Source organism: Epinephelus fuscoguttatus, linkage group LG3 (assembly GCF_011397635.1).
Source record: "Epinephelus fuscoguttatus linkage group LG3, E.fuscoguttatus.final_Chr_v1".
Classification (NCBI taxonomy): Eukaryota; Metazoa; Chordata; class Actinopteri; order Perciformes; family Serranidae; genus Epinephelus; species Epinephelus fuscoguttatus.
Window position 1 is genome coordinate 9,168,251 of NC_064754.1, and position 18,917 is coordinate 9,187,167.

Sequence of the window (18,917 nt, forward strand, 5' to 3'; positions counted from 1 at the left end):
GCAAAAGGGGAGAGGCATGGTGGGAGACACCTCTTTATAGGTGGAGTACTCCCAGAGGTGATCGTAGGGGTACAGAAGCTGAGTATCAAACATTCCACATATTGACTAAGGAGGCTTAAGAGTGTAATTATAATACTTAATAATACAAATGAATATTTGACTTTGTTACACATATTACTGCTGTATAATTGACCCTGTTACATCACTATGAATGCAGTAGTATTTCCTTCTCTCAGGTCATTTGTTGGTTTTCATAAACATCAACAGAACCATTCCCAAAGCAGTATAAGAAATTTCTGCAAAAGAAATTGCTCAAAACTTCCTTCAGACTTCCCCACAGCCTCAGCAGTGAGCTCTGTAAACCCATTATGGGACTTCTGTCTTCACCAAAACCTCCAAAGTAATTTGTGCCAGAGATTTACAGGCATGGCAGACTCGCACAGGACAATCAGCAACAACCCGTGCCGCTACGTACAGCCATACATCTCCACATCATATTTGTCTGGTGCAAACACACCTTTATGCCTTGAATGCTGCCCCACTACACCCACTTAAAACCTGTAACCAGATGCATTCAAACACACACATACTGAAACAAAGACCTCTACCAACCGTCCCCTGCTGCTGGATCACCTCATTAACCCAGTGTAAAGTCGGGGAGTGTGGGCAGATTTACTGCTGAGAGACTTCTATAGGAACTGCCAGTAAGGACACACACACACATACACATGATTATGATTGGATTATAAATGGCAAATGTGTTTTCCTTCAAAAACTTATGAAGACAGAACAATGTATTTATATGAGGCACAACCCGTTCATGTGTATAGAAATGTATCCCTAAAGTAGGGTGTTGTTTTGGCATGCGTGTGTGTGTGTGTGTGTGTGTGTGTGTGTGTGTGTGTGTGTGTGTTAGTGAGAGGGGATTGGTGTTTACTTTGTCACTTATCTATTTACTTAAACTCCTCACAGATCCTTTAAAGTAAACACACACACACACTTATTCTTGTCTCTGCTGGAAGAGGAATCAATTAGTGCAAACTGAACTGTGTTTGTTTGGCTCGGTTAAAGCCAGTGACCGGTGGCTGGTTCATGACCCAGAAACAAAGGTTGCATTTTACACAGGAACAGAAAAATCTGATTTTTTTAACTCTTTGTGGGGCTGTTCGGCGCCACGCCAGGCTATCGAGTTTACAAGACCAGACCTGATCCTTGCCATTATTTTTCACAGTGTGAAAGCAGCTACAGACACGGAGAATGTGTCCTGGGAGTGTGACTCTGCTGAGAACCCTTTGTGTCTGCGAGAGACGGAAAATATGGAACTAATTTTAGATTGGGACAAAGTTCATCCTGTGCTATTTGTGCAACATGTCACTGCCAGAAAATCAGGTTTCACGCTGCAATTGTGTTCAGTTTTTTCCACCACTTTCTACTTTTGTTAAGAAAACCTTTTCAAAATAGAAAAACTATCACCAACAAAACTATCGTGAAGAGGACATTTAATGTTGAGACCACAGCTGATGTTTACCTAAACTCACAAAGCAGCATGGGTTCAGACCACTGATGACATCACACCCAAACACACACATATCAGAGTGCTTATCTCCTCAGCAGACCGTTAATCAGGACAGAAACCAGGCTCTCTCTTGCTCTCTGCGTTTGCACTCGCCTCACTATCAGCAGTAACAAACACCAAACTTGTGAACATTCACCTCAAATGTGTCAACTGTGAGTCTAATCTGAGTTGCGACTGTACTGCTGCAGAAGAAGTAGCTCAGTTTGCCCCACAAGTGATTTAGTTGAATGAGGTCAAAGATGGCGTTGGCACTCTGTCTTGCTCCTTCTGTTTGTTTTCTTTTTAGGTGGGACTGTTTTTTTTCTTGTCCCAGATCTTGAGATTTATTTTCTCTTTTTCTGTTTTGATATTTTATTGTTTCATGTGAGAGAAATTAACTTAAACTCAATTTTGGCTTTGTGGAAACACAGTAGGACAGAATATGACTTTGTTGGATGTAACTGAACTTTGTGCAATGCATGTGGGTGCACAGCCATGCAGCAACTACATACACTCCCAGTACAGGTTGCAGACAATGGATTGTCTTTCAGGTTTTTAGCGAGAGAAGTTTGTGAAAACAGCATTGGACAACAACATCCCATGACAGTGACTAAAAACCAGACAACAATGAGATTCTACAAACAACAGCATAGTAAAATGATACTACAGTCATGAGGAAACAGCAGTTCAAGTAGTTACACTGTGGTTTCTGTCAAGAGGAGACAAAGCAAAGGAAGAGAAATGTGAAGGAATGGCAAACGACACGGTCCGCTGCAGAACGGGCGCTGACACACGACTCTGAAGGAAAAAGAAAAAGTCCAGAGGCTTGTGGAGATGTTTGGGGAGGGAATGGGGAGAAAAATATGTTGTGTTTGTGTGGATGGATGGAGTGTGCACACACACACACATGCAAAGACTCCCACAGAAGCCACAAGTGACCTCATTTGATTTTGCACTGATAGCATGAATAATGCCGGCCTTTATAAACACTTTGCTGTTCGGGGCATAAGATCACTGAGCTCTTTTGAAAAACATTTTTGACAATTTTTTTGGTTTAAAAGTTGTTGTTTTTGAGTTCCCAAATGTTTTTTAATCCCCATGGAAACAGTTGGACTTAACTCAAAAGTTAAAAGTATTTTCTAACTTAAGAGAGTTTCACGGGAACTGAAATGAGTGACAGCGATGCCATGCTCCTGTTAGTTTCCTTTAAAGATAATATCTGGTGTGTTTGATTTCATGGGAAGATATGTCGTTTCAAGCAGTCAGGGAATAAACTGAGACTGAGCTCAACAACGTACAGGACAACTAAACATGGGGCACATTTCTGAGCAGTTAAGCCTTCTTAAATCAGACAGATTTGTACTGATTTCCTCACATTAGCTTTGACCACAACAGCTGTGGTAAAAACACAGGTATGCATGCAGAAATGCACGCTTTCCTTTAGTCACATACATGTTTTCCCTGAGTTCAAACACAGGTCGACCAGCTAGTCCACAAAAAGAAATCAAATTCTAATGCAAAATCATCCTGAATGCATAAATTGTATAAATAATGGATGTAGCTGCCATGGCATCAACCCTTGGTTTGTGGACTTCTGTCTTAAAGCCTCAAGTTCGCCTTTTGGCTGGCACCATCTTGGTTTTTTGGCGCCAGAAGTGACCACATTTGTATGAGAGGGTGTAGCTGCAGCAGCCTTGCTGACAGCCTGTTACTCAAAGCGGCCTGCCCTAAGTTATGTGTAACTTTAAGCCTTTATGAAATGTTAACAGATGAGTTGTGTAAAAATTGTCATAGATATTAAAATTAGCTTTATAGACCAACATTTGTTTTTTGTACCAGGCTGTAAACATGTTTATTTCTGCCGTGAAGTTTGGCATTTTAACATGGAGTCTAAGAGGATTGACTCACTTCTGGAGCTGGCCTCAAGTGGCCATTCAAGGAACTACAGTTTGTGGCACATGAGTGTTGGCTTCATTTTTCAGCCCCTGTGGTTGCCGCTTGCCTGAAACTAAATATTTTATTCCACTGTTATAAAAAAACCAATCAAGTGTAACAAGTTCCAGCAAATTCTGTCCATCCTGTCATTTCAATTAAATTTTACTCTACGCAACTTGTGCTGAAATGAGTCCACAGTGTCCTGTCAATATCAGATCAGGACTGCATCAGCAATAAATTCCCTTTTAGCGCATAAAAGCGGATTTCACAGTGGGCCTGCTTGAGTTCTTGTGGCCCAAGTTCATGTGGTTTCCACTTCATTTAAACTCTGCATATGGGTAGTGTTGCCTCCTTTAGGGTTTGGCTGAAGCATACATTTACTTAAAACACATTGTGCAAGAGCAGAGTGAGCCGCAGAGATGTTAAAACAAAGACGCGGTTAACGTCTCTATAGGTTCAGCTGCCAATTATAAAAACACTGTTTGTTTCAACTGTAGGGACATAACTGAGTGAACTTACAGTTTTTATTCCACGTCCACTGTTATCTGCTTACTGTGTGCCGACCCTGATGTGTTGTTACCCTCAGCTGAGAGACTACACTCCATCTTAAAAGTTTTCATCTGTCCCTGCATGGTTGTGACTCTAATTAAGCACAGGCAATAATATGAAGGGAAACATATAAAACAACAAGTAAAGTGAATGGTGGTAATCTATCACCTTTTTCTATTGCAACAGACTTTGAGGCACGCCTCCACACACATGCACGCACACAAAGCTTTTCATCCCTTTGAATAATGGCAGCAGTCAAATTCTAACGAGCAGGGAAAGCCAGGAGGCTCTGAAGTGACCAACAACCCAATCAAACCCAACGCAGATATATTAAGTTCATTTTCTGCAACAAGGCTGTGAAATTGCTCCATCAATCTTTGCTACCTCAGTTTGTTTAATACGTCCCATCTGTTCCAATGAGGGTAACAGTCTGGTGTGTTTTGGCCGCGTCGTTTCTGCAGCTGACTGACCTGCTGACTGCTTGTCTTGGACGTGCATCGGTGTGTCTGTGTTTATGGAGTGTCTTGGTTTAGCTAGCGGCCATCTCTAATGCACTGGTCCATTACATATAACAGACGCAGAGAAATAAACACTGTCTTCTCTATGAAAGTCTAATAAAGAGTCCAGCAGGTATCAGAGTCCAACTTTTAGGTAGTGGGCCATCAAATTAGTAATACTTTTACCCTCTAGTAACTTGAAGTGTTCTATTAGATTAATAATTGGTGCATATAAACACATCAGGAGCAAGTATCCTGTAAAATGTGCAACCTGACATTATGTTAGGCAGCCATTACCTGAGTCACACAGGCTCCATGTTTGTCAGTCCAAAATCATAAAAAATCTGGAAGCCTTATAAATCCCAAGCAGCCTGTTTATATTGTCCATGAACTGATAGGTTAGTTTATTCTGCTCTGCACGTATACAGCAGCTTGTGTGCAGCTAGATGCTTGTTGGCAAAGAGTAGATGAAGTATGCTAAACATACAGTGTGTAGCAACAAAGGTAGCCTCCATTGTAACATCAAAACCTGAGATGTAGTGCTGCCAGAGCACACCGAAGCAATGCGGAACAGAGTGATGAAATAAAATATTCACAGGTCACATACTCCAGTGGAAATTCATACATTTTTTTCAAGTGCTTGCAGATCTAGTCACTAAAGCATCATGCAAGAGAGACATAAAAGACAATGGAATGGTCAAAGTTGTCATACTGAGTCTGATTTTACCAACCATGAGCATGTTTCTGTGATCTGAACACAAGTGAACAGCTGAGACACATCACCATTCATACCTGCGTCTATCATGCGTCTTCAGCTCATCACTTTTGTTCAGACTTTGCTGCTGCTGTCAGAGGGCCCCATGCAGTTATCACATCCACACTCTTGCTAGCTGCTCACAAGTTATGTTAGCCGTTGTGTTTGTACAGCTGGAGCTATCCCTGTCAGCAGAATCCAACATGTCTCCCTCCATGGGGCAAAAATGATGGACGGTCACTTAGTCCAACTGGTCGACAATGAGTAAGTTATAGAGCGTTAGCGTGCTGCCAACAAATCCTGTTGCATGCTAATCGCGGACTCATGAAAAATGGTAAATGGACTGCATTTGCATGGCGCCTTTCTAGTCTTTCTGCACCACAAAGTGCTTTTACACAACGTCACATTCACCCACTCACACACACATTCACACACTGGTGGCCAAGGCTGCCATACATGGTGGCACCTGCTATTCAGTAACCATTCACAAGCTCTCACACACCAATGGAACAGCCATTAGGAGCAATATGGGGTTCGGTATCTTGCCCAAGGATACTTAAATATTTTAGACTGAAGGAGCTGGGGATCGCACTGATCTCCCGATTAGTCGACAACCTGCTCTACCTCTGAGCCGCTGCCGACTCATCGGGTGGCATTAGTGTTAACACAACAAAAGAAATGTGGTCAAGTGCATTCAAGACCACCTCAGAAAGTGGTTTGGGTTATCAGATCACAATCCGTCTTGGTGGCCGTTTGCACGTGTATTGAGTGCTGTCCACTTGTAATCTGTAAACATATGTTGATATCAGGTATAAACAGGCTCATTAACATTTAAGGTGTGTTGATTGATTCATGTCATGTCAGCTCATGTATTAAGTAACATGTAAGGTAACATTCCACCTTGAAAGTTGCCGTTAGCTGCTGTCAGCAGCCTTTGAGGGCCACAGTGAATTAATTATTGTTTTTATCAGTCTATAGTTACCTATCTGTTAAGCAGTAAAGATGCAAAGGTACAAAAACATCCTTTTATTTTACAGTTAAAGGTGACTAATATATATAAACTTGCCGTCATAGGTACAGTGGTTACATAACCTTCAAAATTAGCCACAACCTAACTGTGCAGGAGCAAGCATGCACGCACATCATAGGTGCACTTTGATACCTGAACAGATAGCACTACACCCTTAATTAAAACAACTTAGAAGAAAGAGTGTGTTGTGTAATGAGTCAGATAATGCTAGGCTTATTCAATTCACAGGATTTACGCAGTGATTTGATAGTATCTCTTTCTGTTCGAGGGCATGAAATGATCCAAACTGTGACTCTTTACACCACCAAGATTTTTTATTAACGTTTGTCCATGCTGTGTTTGCTGTCTTGTTTTATACATACACCGATACGCTTCCACACACAGCACGAAGCCTACTTTCATTATTCCCTCTCCTCTCTGCCAGTGTGCATCAAAAGCTGCTGCAGCATAACTTTTGATCCTCTTGCCACCTCTTTGAAGTGGCTCTCGGTTCTCATCTGTGAACAAGATGTCCAAATTAAAAAATACCACAGGCTCGCCCACAGCCACAGTGTGCTACTCTGGGTTCAGTGGGCAGAGGATGTGTAAAGTGCAGAGTCAAGTGCAAAACAATTTAGACTGATGCTTCATCTGAGATGGCACTAACTCAAACAGAGGGTTGGTTGGAAAGCCAGAGGGAGCGTTAATACATTTAAATAGTCGATTTGTTCACCAGATAAACCTGATTAGCTTCTCTGTTGTTTGCACTTTCACCCTAATGCCAAGAATGTAGCCAGCAGCTGTTTGTCTTACTATTTAAAAGCTCAGATTTTGCCGACGAGAGTTTTTCATTCTGCAAACATGCCATGTATGAATGATGAGTAAATAATCCATGCCTTGGCGACTCAGAACAACTTTAAATTGCTCATGCTGAGCCGACCGTTTGAAGTTTTTTGTGGACGCCGTTTGCTTGGTATAATTATCCTTAGCTCTCTGCATATTTTAATATTGGAGTTCCTGTTTTACAGCAAACCAAACATTGCAGTGTCACCCACAAAAATAAAATACATAGCTTTGCCCTGCCCTCAGACAAAGCCGTTCAATTTACAGAAAGCCTCTAACTTCCACAGTAGTTTTATTTGGATACTTTGTATTATATGGATCATTTAGTCTGTCCCTTTGATCTTTTTAATTTTTCCCTCAAGATTTATTGAGGGTTTTTTTTTTAGTTTGCCATCAGAGGCCTTGTTGCAACACTAGAGACCAATGTTGTCGGGCTCTAAAAGATACTTTGCGTGTTAAAGTATAATGTGCAAATTAACTCTGCTTTTTTCTTAATTGCATGTAAACAATTATATTAAATATGTGATTGGTTAAAGATACTTTTCATGAGCCAAATCCCTACCTACATTAATAATAATTATGTTGGCAATTGGTTTGTCTTTCTGTGGTGGTCCAGGAATCATCTGACAGTCAGCTCCAGGCCAAACTCAAACACGGTGAACCGCAGAACACACTCGCTTGTGTGGTGCTCGCACAGTGCGGCAGATTTCTTCTGATTTGGATAATCTGGATTGTAAATTTGACTCTGATTCAACACTCTCTGTGTTTCTTCCGCTTTGTCGGTTTCTGTGTGGCAGTCTGTGGGATGACTGGTCCTCTACTTTGACTCCTGACCTTTTAATCCCCTGCCAGCTGCAGTGAGGCCTCCAAGGAGGACTCTCTGATTGTGTGTGCATGCATGTGTGAATGTGTGTGTGACAGAGAGAAGATGCAAGTTTAAGAGAGTCTACAGTATGTGCCTGAAGTCTGTTAAAATCAGAATTATCAAGCAGCTTTTTGACATTTCTTCATGAATGTGTGTTTCTTTACATGCGCGAGTTCATGCCTCTAATCTTTTCTGCAGCAGCGTTGCTACAAAACTATGAAGTGTGGTGTCAGTTAAATAATGGGCTATGGAGTATTACAACATAATTGGGTACGACAAGACTGGGCTTACAGGCACACAAACCGCAACTATAGTTGCTGTAAATTCACTTGGGGCTATTACTGAACAACACAGGAGTGTAATTTCAGTGAACTTGTGCACAAACACTGTGCGTCTGACTTACGGCAAAACAAGTTGAGTTAGTCACAGTTTTCTCGGTTTAGTCTGTGGAGGAAGAAGCGTGGTGCCACACCTGGAGGCTGTAATTCAGTATTAATATACTTGCACTGTAGCATCATTTCTTATAATCCATTGAGTTCAATCGCACATCTTTTCCCTGGACTTGTCGCAGCTATTATGTAATGTGATTGCGATAATTTGAGCTGACTGCGATCATTTTGCATAATCGTTGGATTCCACAATCAAGGCAATTCAAAGCTAATGTTACAAATGAAGCAAAAACACAAGTGAATCAGGTGTGTATTCATTCATTGTATGGGCTGAATAAAGAGTCTACTTAAACACGAGGTTCAAATGTCAAGAAAAATATGGAAAAACAGAGCTTGGCTGTCCACATCTTACTGCTGTTGGTTAAATTCTGTTGCTGACACAGCAAGAGGATGACAGAGTAGTGCCAATCATGGGTCCCTGATTTATAGCTGAAAGTCTTCCCTTCAGGTGCAGCAGTGTGTTTGACATCTACAGGGAAAGTTAAGCTGAGTTGTCACTCACATCCAGCTTTGTCTAATCAAATAACTTAAAAAGACAGTTGGAAACACGGTGTTATAAGATTAGTGTAGCTTCTGTCAGGGATACCTCAGCATGGAGAGCAAGCATAGAGAGTGTGTGGTGGAGCAGTAAAGAGAAAGTGCCGGTGGATACGCTCAAAGCAGACAGTTATTGGGGATCATAACAGAAAAAAGATAAGCAGTAAAGCTGTCTAGTAGTAGTAAATGAATGTACAGTTTAACTTAAGCCTTGGAGGCAAAACAAAGTCTCCCCTGTGCCTCCCAACCATGGTCTGAAATCTGAAGCAGGAGCAGTCAACACAGGCGTTTTGTTTCCCCCTTGCATACTAACTTTAACAAAAAGAATCAAGCCTCCTTCTACATTTACTGTCTTGAACCACATTTCTTTACATTATTGAACAGTTTTACAACAACATGTTTAAAATAAATCTATGTGCAGCAAGGCAAGAGGTGAAACATTTGACGACAACTATCTGAGGATTAATTGACACTCCTTTGCCAACAATATCATCATTTTGATGAGCAGACATTGAAAAAAATAACATGGATTTAGGTCTAGTTGCAAAGCCTAACACAACAGCAGCACTGCGTGGCACCAAATGAACAGAAATAGACAATTAAAATGTCTATCGCAATTATTTCTATGACAATTAATTGGCAACAAATCATCTGACACTTTTATGCCCCTCTATTGCTACTCAACCAAATAATACTAGACTATAAATAAAAATTAATTTCACTCATATTTAATAAATTGTCTGAATCCAGTACAATAAAACCACGGACATCTACAAAAACCAAAACCATCCAACCGCCAGCTTCAACCAACAGTTCAAACCCTGCAGTTTTATGTATAAACAAATGAAGCCATTGGACCACCTCACCCCAACACTCCTCACATACACCTCATATTTCTCCTCAATGTTATTTCATTCCACATTCTTCCCATATTTATGTTCAGTCTGATACAGTTTGCTTGTTTTCACTCCCACAACTGTTGTCCAGTCTCTCTTTTTTATAGTCACACCAAATCATTTTAATCTGTTCATTACTCTCTTTTCTCAAGGCCCACTGCCAAACCAATCATACCTCTCCCCTCTATAATGCATCTGAAACATATATTCCCATCACGCTATAGTTGATATTTAAAGTGACTGATTAGCAAGTCACAAGATGTCTAGACGAATCAGTTGAAAAGAATCTAAATGTCCTTCTGCTGGCAACAATTCAGAGTAGTGAAGGCCATATTGACTTGGCATTGTTGGGGATCTTGATTTGCAATAACAGAAGCCCAGGTTATTTTGGCATGGATTCAGATTTGTCAGCTCAACAGTCATTCTGTGAACTCCAGCGTAGTATAATAAAATAGGTTTCTAAGGTTAGTAATGTTGGTTACGTCAACTTCCTGCCCTACCTATGTTATGTAACTTAAAACTAGTAACATCAGAAAATCTTTACCTCCTTCCACATCGCAGGACTGAAAATAAGTCGTGCTCAACATTTTTTGTGTTTAGATTTTAGTATGATGAAGACAGTAAAAAGGAAATCAAAAACAGCCCAGGCACACTAAAATGGACATCAAAGAACTAGCGCTGACAAAAGCTGACTGTTGGGTCACCTCAGGTGTCCTGTGCCTTGGCCAAAAAGGTGCACCAAAACAACAGCCGACAGCCAACTAGCACGTACGTTCTCCACCTGCGTGAGAAGAAATAACTCTACATACCTGCAGTATGTGTTCATCATTCACAAAGGGAAACCAGAGGACTGACAGGATGCATTCAAGATGATAGTTAGCCAGTTAGCGTATTAGTAACCCAACACGATGTTTTAAGAACAAATCATATTTACTGTGTGCTTGTTACATTTCAGCTAAAGATCTCAATGGCTAAAAATATAGTCTTACCAAATATAACAAGTTTGTTTTGATCTCACTCCTTCTTGACTTTAGCCCTTTGTTTACTTTCCTCACTTCTGTTTCTCTTCTCATGCACTGAGCCAAACTGCCCACCAGAGTGATTGCATTCACCGACAGGCTCCTCCAATGTCAATTAAACATGCTTAATCAGTCAAAAAAGAGCCGATATGGGCCAATGAGAACCAATGGTGCAGGACACTGAAAAAATTATGGTGACAGATGCTAACCGACAGCCTGACACTGACCAACAGCTGATCATCAGCTCAGTGTGTCAGGGCCTTTAGATACAAAATAGGATGTAGACTCTACTGGATATTTTTTTCCCCCTTGGCAACTATCATATTTTTACCAAATGACACAGGTTTTTAGGCATCCTATTATCTGAAATGGCTTGAAAAAAAGTGCCATTGCTGCCGTAAATGGGAAAAATATGTCCCTGGACCCCCCTGGGTTTGGGCTGAGCCCCTAATGTTTACAACACCTGGCCTCACCCCTGCATAATACTGCATTAACTCTAAATGGCCAGACTTCTTTGAAAAGTGGGGTTTGCTGCACAACTGTACAACAAAAGGAGAATAAAGGGAACATGATACTACATGTGCACCTGAACGCAGACACGCATAAGCACAGAACACATTCCCTTAAACTTACACCTGAGGCAACTGTGGCTCAATTATTTGTCACACGTCCTGACACATATGACACAGTATACACGAGTGTGGACTTCAGCACACACGTGCATGGTACCCAACACTGTTGGTTACCTTGTGTTTGTCAAACGGCGTCTCTCTTCACCTGTTGTGGCTTTGACTTGTTCAGGATGTCATAGATCCCAAACCTCGACCCTTTGAAGTGCTCTGTGAGGCCCTGGAGCCCCCAGGCCATGGTCTACTTCCAGCCTGTGTGTTTGTGTGTGTGTTGGGGAATGAAGGCTGTTGAATGGGGATGAAAGAGTGCATGTGTGTCTGTACAGCTAGACTATGTGCCCTCAGGAAAAAAAGAGAGAGGGGCTCTGAAAAAGGAAGCTGGAAGGTGGGGTTCCCCTATTCTCACCACCTCAGACACAGACACCTCCCCTCACCTTCAGGTAGTGGTATGGCTGCTGTTTGTTGATGGAGGGAGAGGCGGTGTTATATTAGGTGTCAAGTTAGAATATGAAAGCTTACTGTATGTACAGTCTTCTTCTTCTGAAGAAGAAGAAGAATGAAAAAGAGTGGATGAATTAGTTTGCAGACTTTCCTGCTGGTTGTTCCTAAACTGGATGTCAGTGCTTTACTTAGTTGAAGCTTATCTTATGGCCACCTCTTCCAGCCTTGCACGGTTAAAAAGTTGGCTTTTCTTTTGCATTACATGTGATGTTTGCATTGAGACAACAACTTTTCTCTTCTGGTTACCTGCTCTGTATTCAGCACCAGCTCATACCTGGTGTTCACTTCACTGCTGCATGTTTAACATACAGTCAGCATACCACAACTAGTCTGAATATGTGCTCTGCACAAGATGCATACTTCTTTTAACATGTCATCATATGAGCTGAGGGAGAAACTGTTGACATCAGGTCACATTCAGTCTCATCTTGGTATTTCTGCATCAGGTGATCCGACTGCAGACCTGCCGTTGGAGGCATCCTTCTGTCCTGGTGCCTCCTGGTACCACAGAGGAATGTTACGAGGAGTCTGTATGTGTCACGCTCTTTACCTTCCTACTGAGCCGCCATGTTTATACAACACACTGCGAGGATGAGGGGGGAAGGTGCTTAGAGACACGCTTCATGGGTTAGTAAAGGAGCAGCAACCCCTAAACCCTCCCTGGGGGTTGAGTTCTAGAAAAGTAGAGGTTCCCCTCTGGTGAGCATGTTCAGTCTCAGCCTGTCATAGGTTTCAGTCTCAAATTCCTCCGGTGTCAAGAAACCTTGTAAAGACGTAATGTGAGCCTTTTTATGTCGCTGAAAACAGAAACTAAGTCTAGCAATATCTCAACTGCCATCATCTGAATAATAGTGCATTCAACAAGTTCATGCTGTGCAATAGAGAGGAACGTCTGTCACCAACAACTGTAATTATAGGGTCTAACACATATTGAGGCAACATTCAGTTATAATCAGTGAGTCTTTGAAGTGGTTTATCAAGCAAAAAGTGGCAAAGATTCTCTGGTTGCAGCTTCAGAAACATGAGAATTCTCAGATTTTCTCCATTTCGTATTATTACAAATTGATTCTTTGGAGTTCGGACTGTTGCTCTGACAAATCAAGCAAATCAAAGATGTCACCTTGGGGTCGCAGGGAATAATCAGCATTTTTACACTCATGAGAACAATCTATAATGAGAGTGATCACAGTTGCACCCCCAGATACTTCCAAGGTTTAGATTTATAGTTCTGGATAATTTGGAAAACTGCGTATGCCAAATACAAACCAGCGTCAGCATGCATTACCAAAACAGCTTGTTACTGTAAATGGTTTCAGTATGGCTGCAGCCTGTTCACGAGGGGGAAATAAGCCCTGAGCAGTAATGACTGAACTGAGCAGAATGATTTATCAGCAGTCCGAGGCTTGATGCTGGACGTCCGCTCCATCTGCGTGGTCCCCGCTTCCTTAAACGCTCCCAAATGAGCTGACAAGCCACTCAGCCCACCCCACCTACACATCTGCACGACGACAAGAGGAGGGAGAGATCAAGATTTCTTCCACCTGTGTTTTATGTGCAGTTTGATTTTGTGCTTCAAAACTTAATGACGGAAACACCAGAAATAAAAAACCGCCTGAGATGAGAAATGGCGTGTTAGTGAAAGGAAAAACACAAAGCGATAAAAAGGTAAAAAAGGTAAATGCAACTTAATGCAACTGAAATATAACAGCTGATAAATTATGACATAAAGTCATTGCATAGACCACTGTGAGCTCTCTGCGTTGTCTTTTAACACACATATGCATGCATGCAGAGCTGTTACCAGACAGTGAATCCTCATACAACAGATACGACGTGCGAAATGTAGTGTTTCATAGGTAAGGTTGAAGCAAGTAAAGTTACTGTGGTAGATTTAGGAAAGGAAACATGACTCAGAGTCTTAAAAGGACTAAGATTTCACATGGTACCGAACACCAGTCTCCTTGGCAAAGTCTCTGATACCCAAACCTGCCTCCTTACTGGGGCCGCTACCGTCTTTACTTCCATCATCACATTGGTTATGTGATCACAGCCTTCTCAAATACATGGTTTATACTCAAATTAGTAGTTCGTACATATGTAGGATATGTACGAATTTTGATGCATTACTTTTCGTAGAAAAATGTATAAACATCCATTGTTTTCCTTCATTTGAGGTTTGATTGATAGTGCTTCAGTTACATCGTAAATAAAAGCGAGACAATAGTTAAGTATCCTTAAGAATTACATTGACATGCACAGATTTGGCAGCACACAATTAATGTCCAATGGCAATGCCCTTTAGCAAATCAGTAGGTGTAAAGTAGGGGCGTAGAGGTCACACAGATGGATGGACGTGTAGCGAGTCTGACTTTCAAAAGTACTATCTTTGGATAACCTTACCCAAGTGTTTAGGTGCCTCACCCTTACCATATCTTAAGTCCATTATCTTTCCCTTACTTTAACCATAGCATAGCTGCCATGCACAGATACTGTAGATAGAAAATTTAAAAATGTTGGCACTGAAGGTTAAAAATCACTGTCACTAAATGTAATCCAGGGATTTACAGAATTGTCCAGTACTGATGATTTGAGTGAGAGTAAGTGTGGTGCTTTGTCCCACATAAAGAGAAATCCAGAGAAAATATCAGGCGAATAGCAGAAAACCAAGATGGAAAACAGATCGAAGAACAAGAGAGCAGAAGGGTGAGGCTGGAAAAGGCCTCTCTGCAGTTGTAAAAATGTCACATCTGCACTTGTCAAACACAGTGGATGTGGGGAACAGCAGAAAATAGCAGAAATGGTCAAGACGACAAAAGCAGGGAGACTTATTTTTTGTCCCTGAAAGCCAAGAAAAACTTCACCAAAATTTAAAACAGCAACGCTGAAGCAGAAAGCAGGACTGTAGTTACAAGTCTCAGAAAATAAGAACAGCCAGTCGTGTCACTGATTTTATTTCCCCATAAAAACAATCTACCCAACCAGTGGTACAGTGACCGAAATCTGACCTGAAGGGAGGGTGTGTGTGTATATGTGTGGGTGAGTTTGTGTGTAACATCAGAGCACCACAGGGCACACTTAAATCCCACTAAGAGGAGGGGCTTTGAGCTGGTGTGGCTGATAACAACTGAAATCTCATCTCTAAGCACACACACACACGCACAAAAACACACATGCACACAAGCACACACAAACCAACCCACTACTCCATCCGCTTCACCTTGTACCTCTTAACTTCCTTCATGGGGTTATTAACTCCCTGATTGGGGAGCTTTCCTTCGGCTTCGCCCCTATTTAGTTGTCATGGTGGCATGACCCGAACACTTATTAGCTGACCCTTGGGATTAGTCCAAGCTGGAAACAGGGGGAAGAGGGGTTAAGCCTTCACCTCGAGGTGCTCGCTGCAGCATCTCACAAAAACCTTAATTAAATTGCTGAGACACCAAGTCAGGAATGTTTGCTTTGCTCTCCCTCTCTCCCGTACGTCCTTCGGTCCATCCTGCTGTCTCCACCTTTCTTTGCTTTTCCCATACTCATACTCCACGCTGGCTTTATTTCCCTGCCTGCTGCTCACCTACCAATATTGATTTGGAGAGCCCTTATTGTACCCAAACTCAGCAAAGGCAGAAAATTGCGATGTAAGGTAAAAAAAAAACCTAGCTCATGGTCTGCATTTATTAGATTCTCAGAATGCTTCCTCACATATTACTCATGTATTACCAATGTACACCATAATGTATGTGTTTATATGCAGTCTAGACATGAATAAAGATCACTAAGATTTTTTTGTATCGTCTTTTCTGCATGTAATGTTGCAAAGACATTATGTGCACATGCAAATACCACAGCTGGAGCTGCAACTTATTTTCCTAACACATTATGATTCATCTCTTAATTATAGTTAATTTATTTTATATGATATGGATGTCATCACAGCAGGGGAATTGTATGTTTTACACAAGAACAAGGTGCACTGTGTTGAGTGACTGTAGCAAAACAGCAGCTTACAACACTTGTCTGCAGGAGGCGTTTCAGTTTAAGTCTCGGGTTGTTTTAGAAATCTCTGAAAACTGTCCATCACAACTTCCCAGATCTCAAAGTGACATCTTTATTCTCCTTGTTTTGTCCGACCAACAGTCCAAAGCCCCAAATGATTAAACCTACAGTGATATAAAACAAAGGAAAGCAACAATTCCTCGCATTTGTTATGCTGAAAGCTGCCAGTACTTGGCATTTTATTACTGATTAAAACCTTAAGTAGTCCATTATTGATCAAAATGCAATCATTCAACAGACTAAAGATTTCATTGTCTAATAATTTACAGTAAGCTGCACAGCAGATTCTTAATGGAAATATTTACATCATCAATAGCACAGAGGGATGCAACTAACTATTATTTCCACTGTCAATTTATTTGATGATTTTATTTTAAAATGATTAATGCAGAAAGTAAGAACATTATTTTTTAAACTACGATATTCAATTTACAAGAATAAAAAACAGAAAAGCAGCAAATTTAAGATTTATAAAGCTGGAAACAGTTTGACATTTCTGCTTGAAAATCTGCTTCTGCAATTAATCATTACGTACTTGTTTGAGCTTTGTAGAACAGAATAAAATAGACGTGAACCTCACCCACAATAAATAATATCTAGTGCATGAATAAAAACACCTGCTCATAAAGGTTATATGTGCAAACCTTAATGCACACAGACCCGCACTCGCAGAGGAAACGCTGCACGCAAACACCACAAAGTAACCGCTTTAAACCCACAGACAGCCTCTATGTCCCAGTGGGGATGTCTTGATTTGTCTCTGGGGATCAGCAGCCCATCATAAAGATTAAAGTCTCTCATGTGAGGTGAAAACAAACGGCCAGATGTGAGAGACACCATGGAGCGGCAGATAACGACCTCTAATCCGATACATTCGACACAAACACGGTCTGAAGCCACGACAACGATCAGAGCTAATCCTGTTTCCACATCTCTCTGCGGGTAACACTCCTCTCTGTGTCTCTCCTGTCCGTGCCTCCCTCTGAGCGCGTCTGGCCGGCAGATCCTGACCCGAGATAGTGACCCGTGCGCCCCGGTGAGGAATGCGAGGATACGCTGATAGAGTCACCGGCTACAAGGGAAGCTTTCACATGTGAAGCAGGCGGAGTGAAGAGGCTGAGGTTGGATCAATTATCAGAGCCTCTACAGGATAACTGATTAACTCTGTGGTTTTAATCGATAACACAGCATCTTAAAAGACTTCACACATGAGGAGGGTTTCTCTTATATAAAAGCGCATAATTCCATCTGAGAAGCAAAGTAATTGTTTTACTCAGTCAGTCGCGTTGTGCACAAAAATGCACCCACAGCGAGTTAAAACATCACAGTTAAAGTTGGCTGGAGAGAAGCGCAGGGGAGCCTTACCTTGTTAAAGTAATCCAAAGTCCGCGGGAATGCGCTGGAGCAGCTTCTACCCAAACTTTTTATCCACTTTGCCGGCGTGTCTCTCCGTGCCAAACCCCGAAACTGCTCATAAACCTCTACTTGCAACGCAACAGTCCACAGAAAAACCAAAGGTGTATCACTGCAGCGCACTCGCTCCGCTCCGTCTGTCAGAGTTGGAGACTCGGGTCCGCCGGCGTTCAGGGACGCACAGACTTTTCAACAATAGCGCTCATTGAAGTGAACGAGGCGAACACTTAAACAAGCTGGGGAAGTGGGAGGTACCTTGTGAAGCCGGGGCGCGCGGTCCTGCGCGTCCCCGAGGCGGGCTGCACCTGCAAAAAATATCCACAGCAGGAAAGATGGTTTATTGTGAAAGATACACACATGCAGATTACACAAACTGTAACACAGTGCAGTTTACAACGTTATGATACTCCAGTCTGTGTAACAGTTTTGTATGTATGACCCATCCTAAAGATTTTATTTAATTCAGGGGTTCAGTGTTGTGTTCAAGGACACGTGAAGAGTGTTCATACCTGCATTTTGGAGCAGTTTATGTAAAGCTCTGAAGCCTTTCTCCATAAAGCTACAGTTGGGGGCGTCACATCACATCCTGGGCCCTATGCATAAGCAGTCTCTGTGGGCCCCCGTCCATCCTCTCTTGATCCATGTCTCTCACATACACCTTTTGAATTGTTCTTTTGTATAAAGTCAGTTTGCTTTCTTTCCCTTTCCTTATTTTTTTTTTAAATTTTTTATTTTGAAACCCAGAGTTCCCTTTCTTGGGGAGAGACATGACAGTGTATGCTAATGCTCAGGCAGCATAAAGGCCCATTTATGTTCCCTTTATGTACAGTACAGGCCAAAAGTTTGGACACACCTTCTCATTCAATGCGTTTTCTTTATTTTCATGACTATTTACATTGTAGATTCTCACTGAAGGCATCAAAACTATGAATGAACACATGTGGAGTTATGTACTTAACAAAAAAAGGTGAAATAACTGAAAACATGTTTTATATTCTAGTTTCTTCAAAATAGCCACCCTTTGCTCTGATTACTGCTTTGCACACTCTTGGCATTCTCTCCATGAGCTTCAAGAGGTAGTCACCTGAAATGGTTTTCCAACAGTCTTGAAGGAGTTCCCAGAGGTGTTTAGCACTTGTTGGCCCCTTTGCCTTCACTCTGCGGTCCAGCTCACCCCAAACCATCTCGACTGGGTTCAGGTCCGGTGACTGTGGAGGCCAGGTCATCTGCCGCAGCACTCCATCACTCTCCTTCTTGGTCAAATAGCCCTTACACAGCCTGGAGGTGTGTTTGGGGTCATTGTCCTGTTGAAAAATAAATGATGGTCCAACTAAACGCAAACCGGATGGGATGGCATGTCGCTGCAGGATGCTGTGGTAGCCATGCTGGTTCAGTGTGCCTTCAATTTTGAAT

The 18,917-nt window shown here is 41.8% G+C and overlaps 1 protein-coding gene across 1 annotated transcript in view; it reads right to left on the bottom strand.

The window, feature by feature from the left end:
- The window catches only part of LOC125882986 (vasorin-like), a 40,525-nt gene extending 22,803 nt beyond the window's left edge, over nt 1-17,722 (bottom strand). Inside the window, exon 1 of the mRNA XM_049567073.1 lies at nt 17,457-17,722. The gene's annotated coding sequence lies outside the window, so the exon portion shown is untranslated. The remainder of the gene's footprint in view (nt 1-17,456) is intronic.
- Between the last annotated feature and the right edge of the window lie 1,195 nt (nt 17,723-18,917).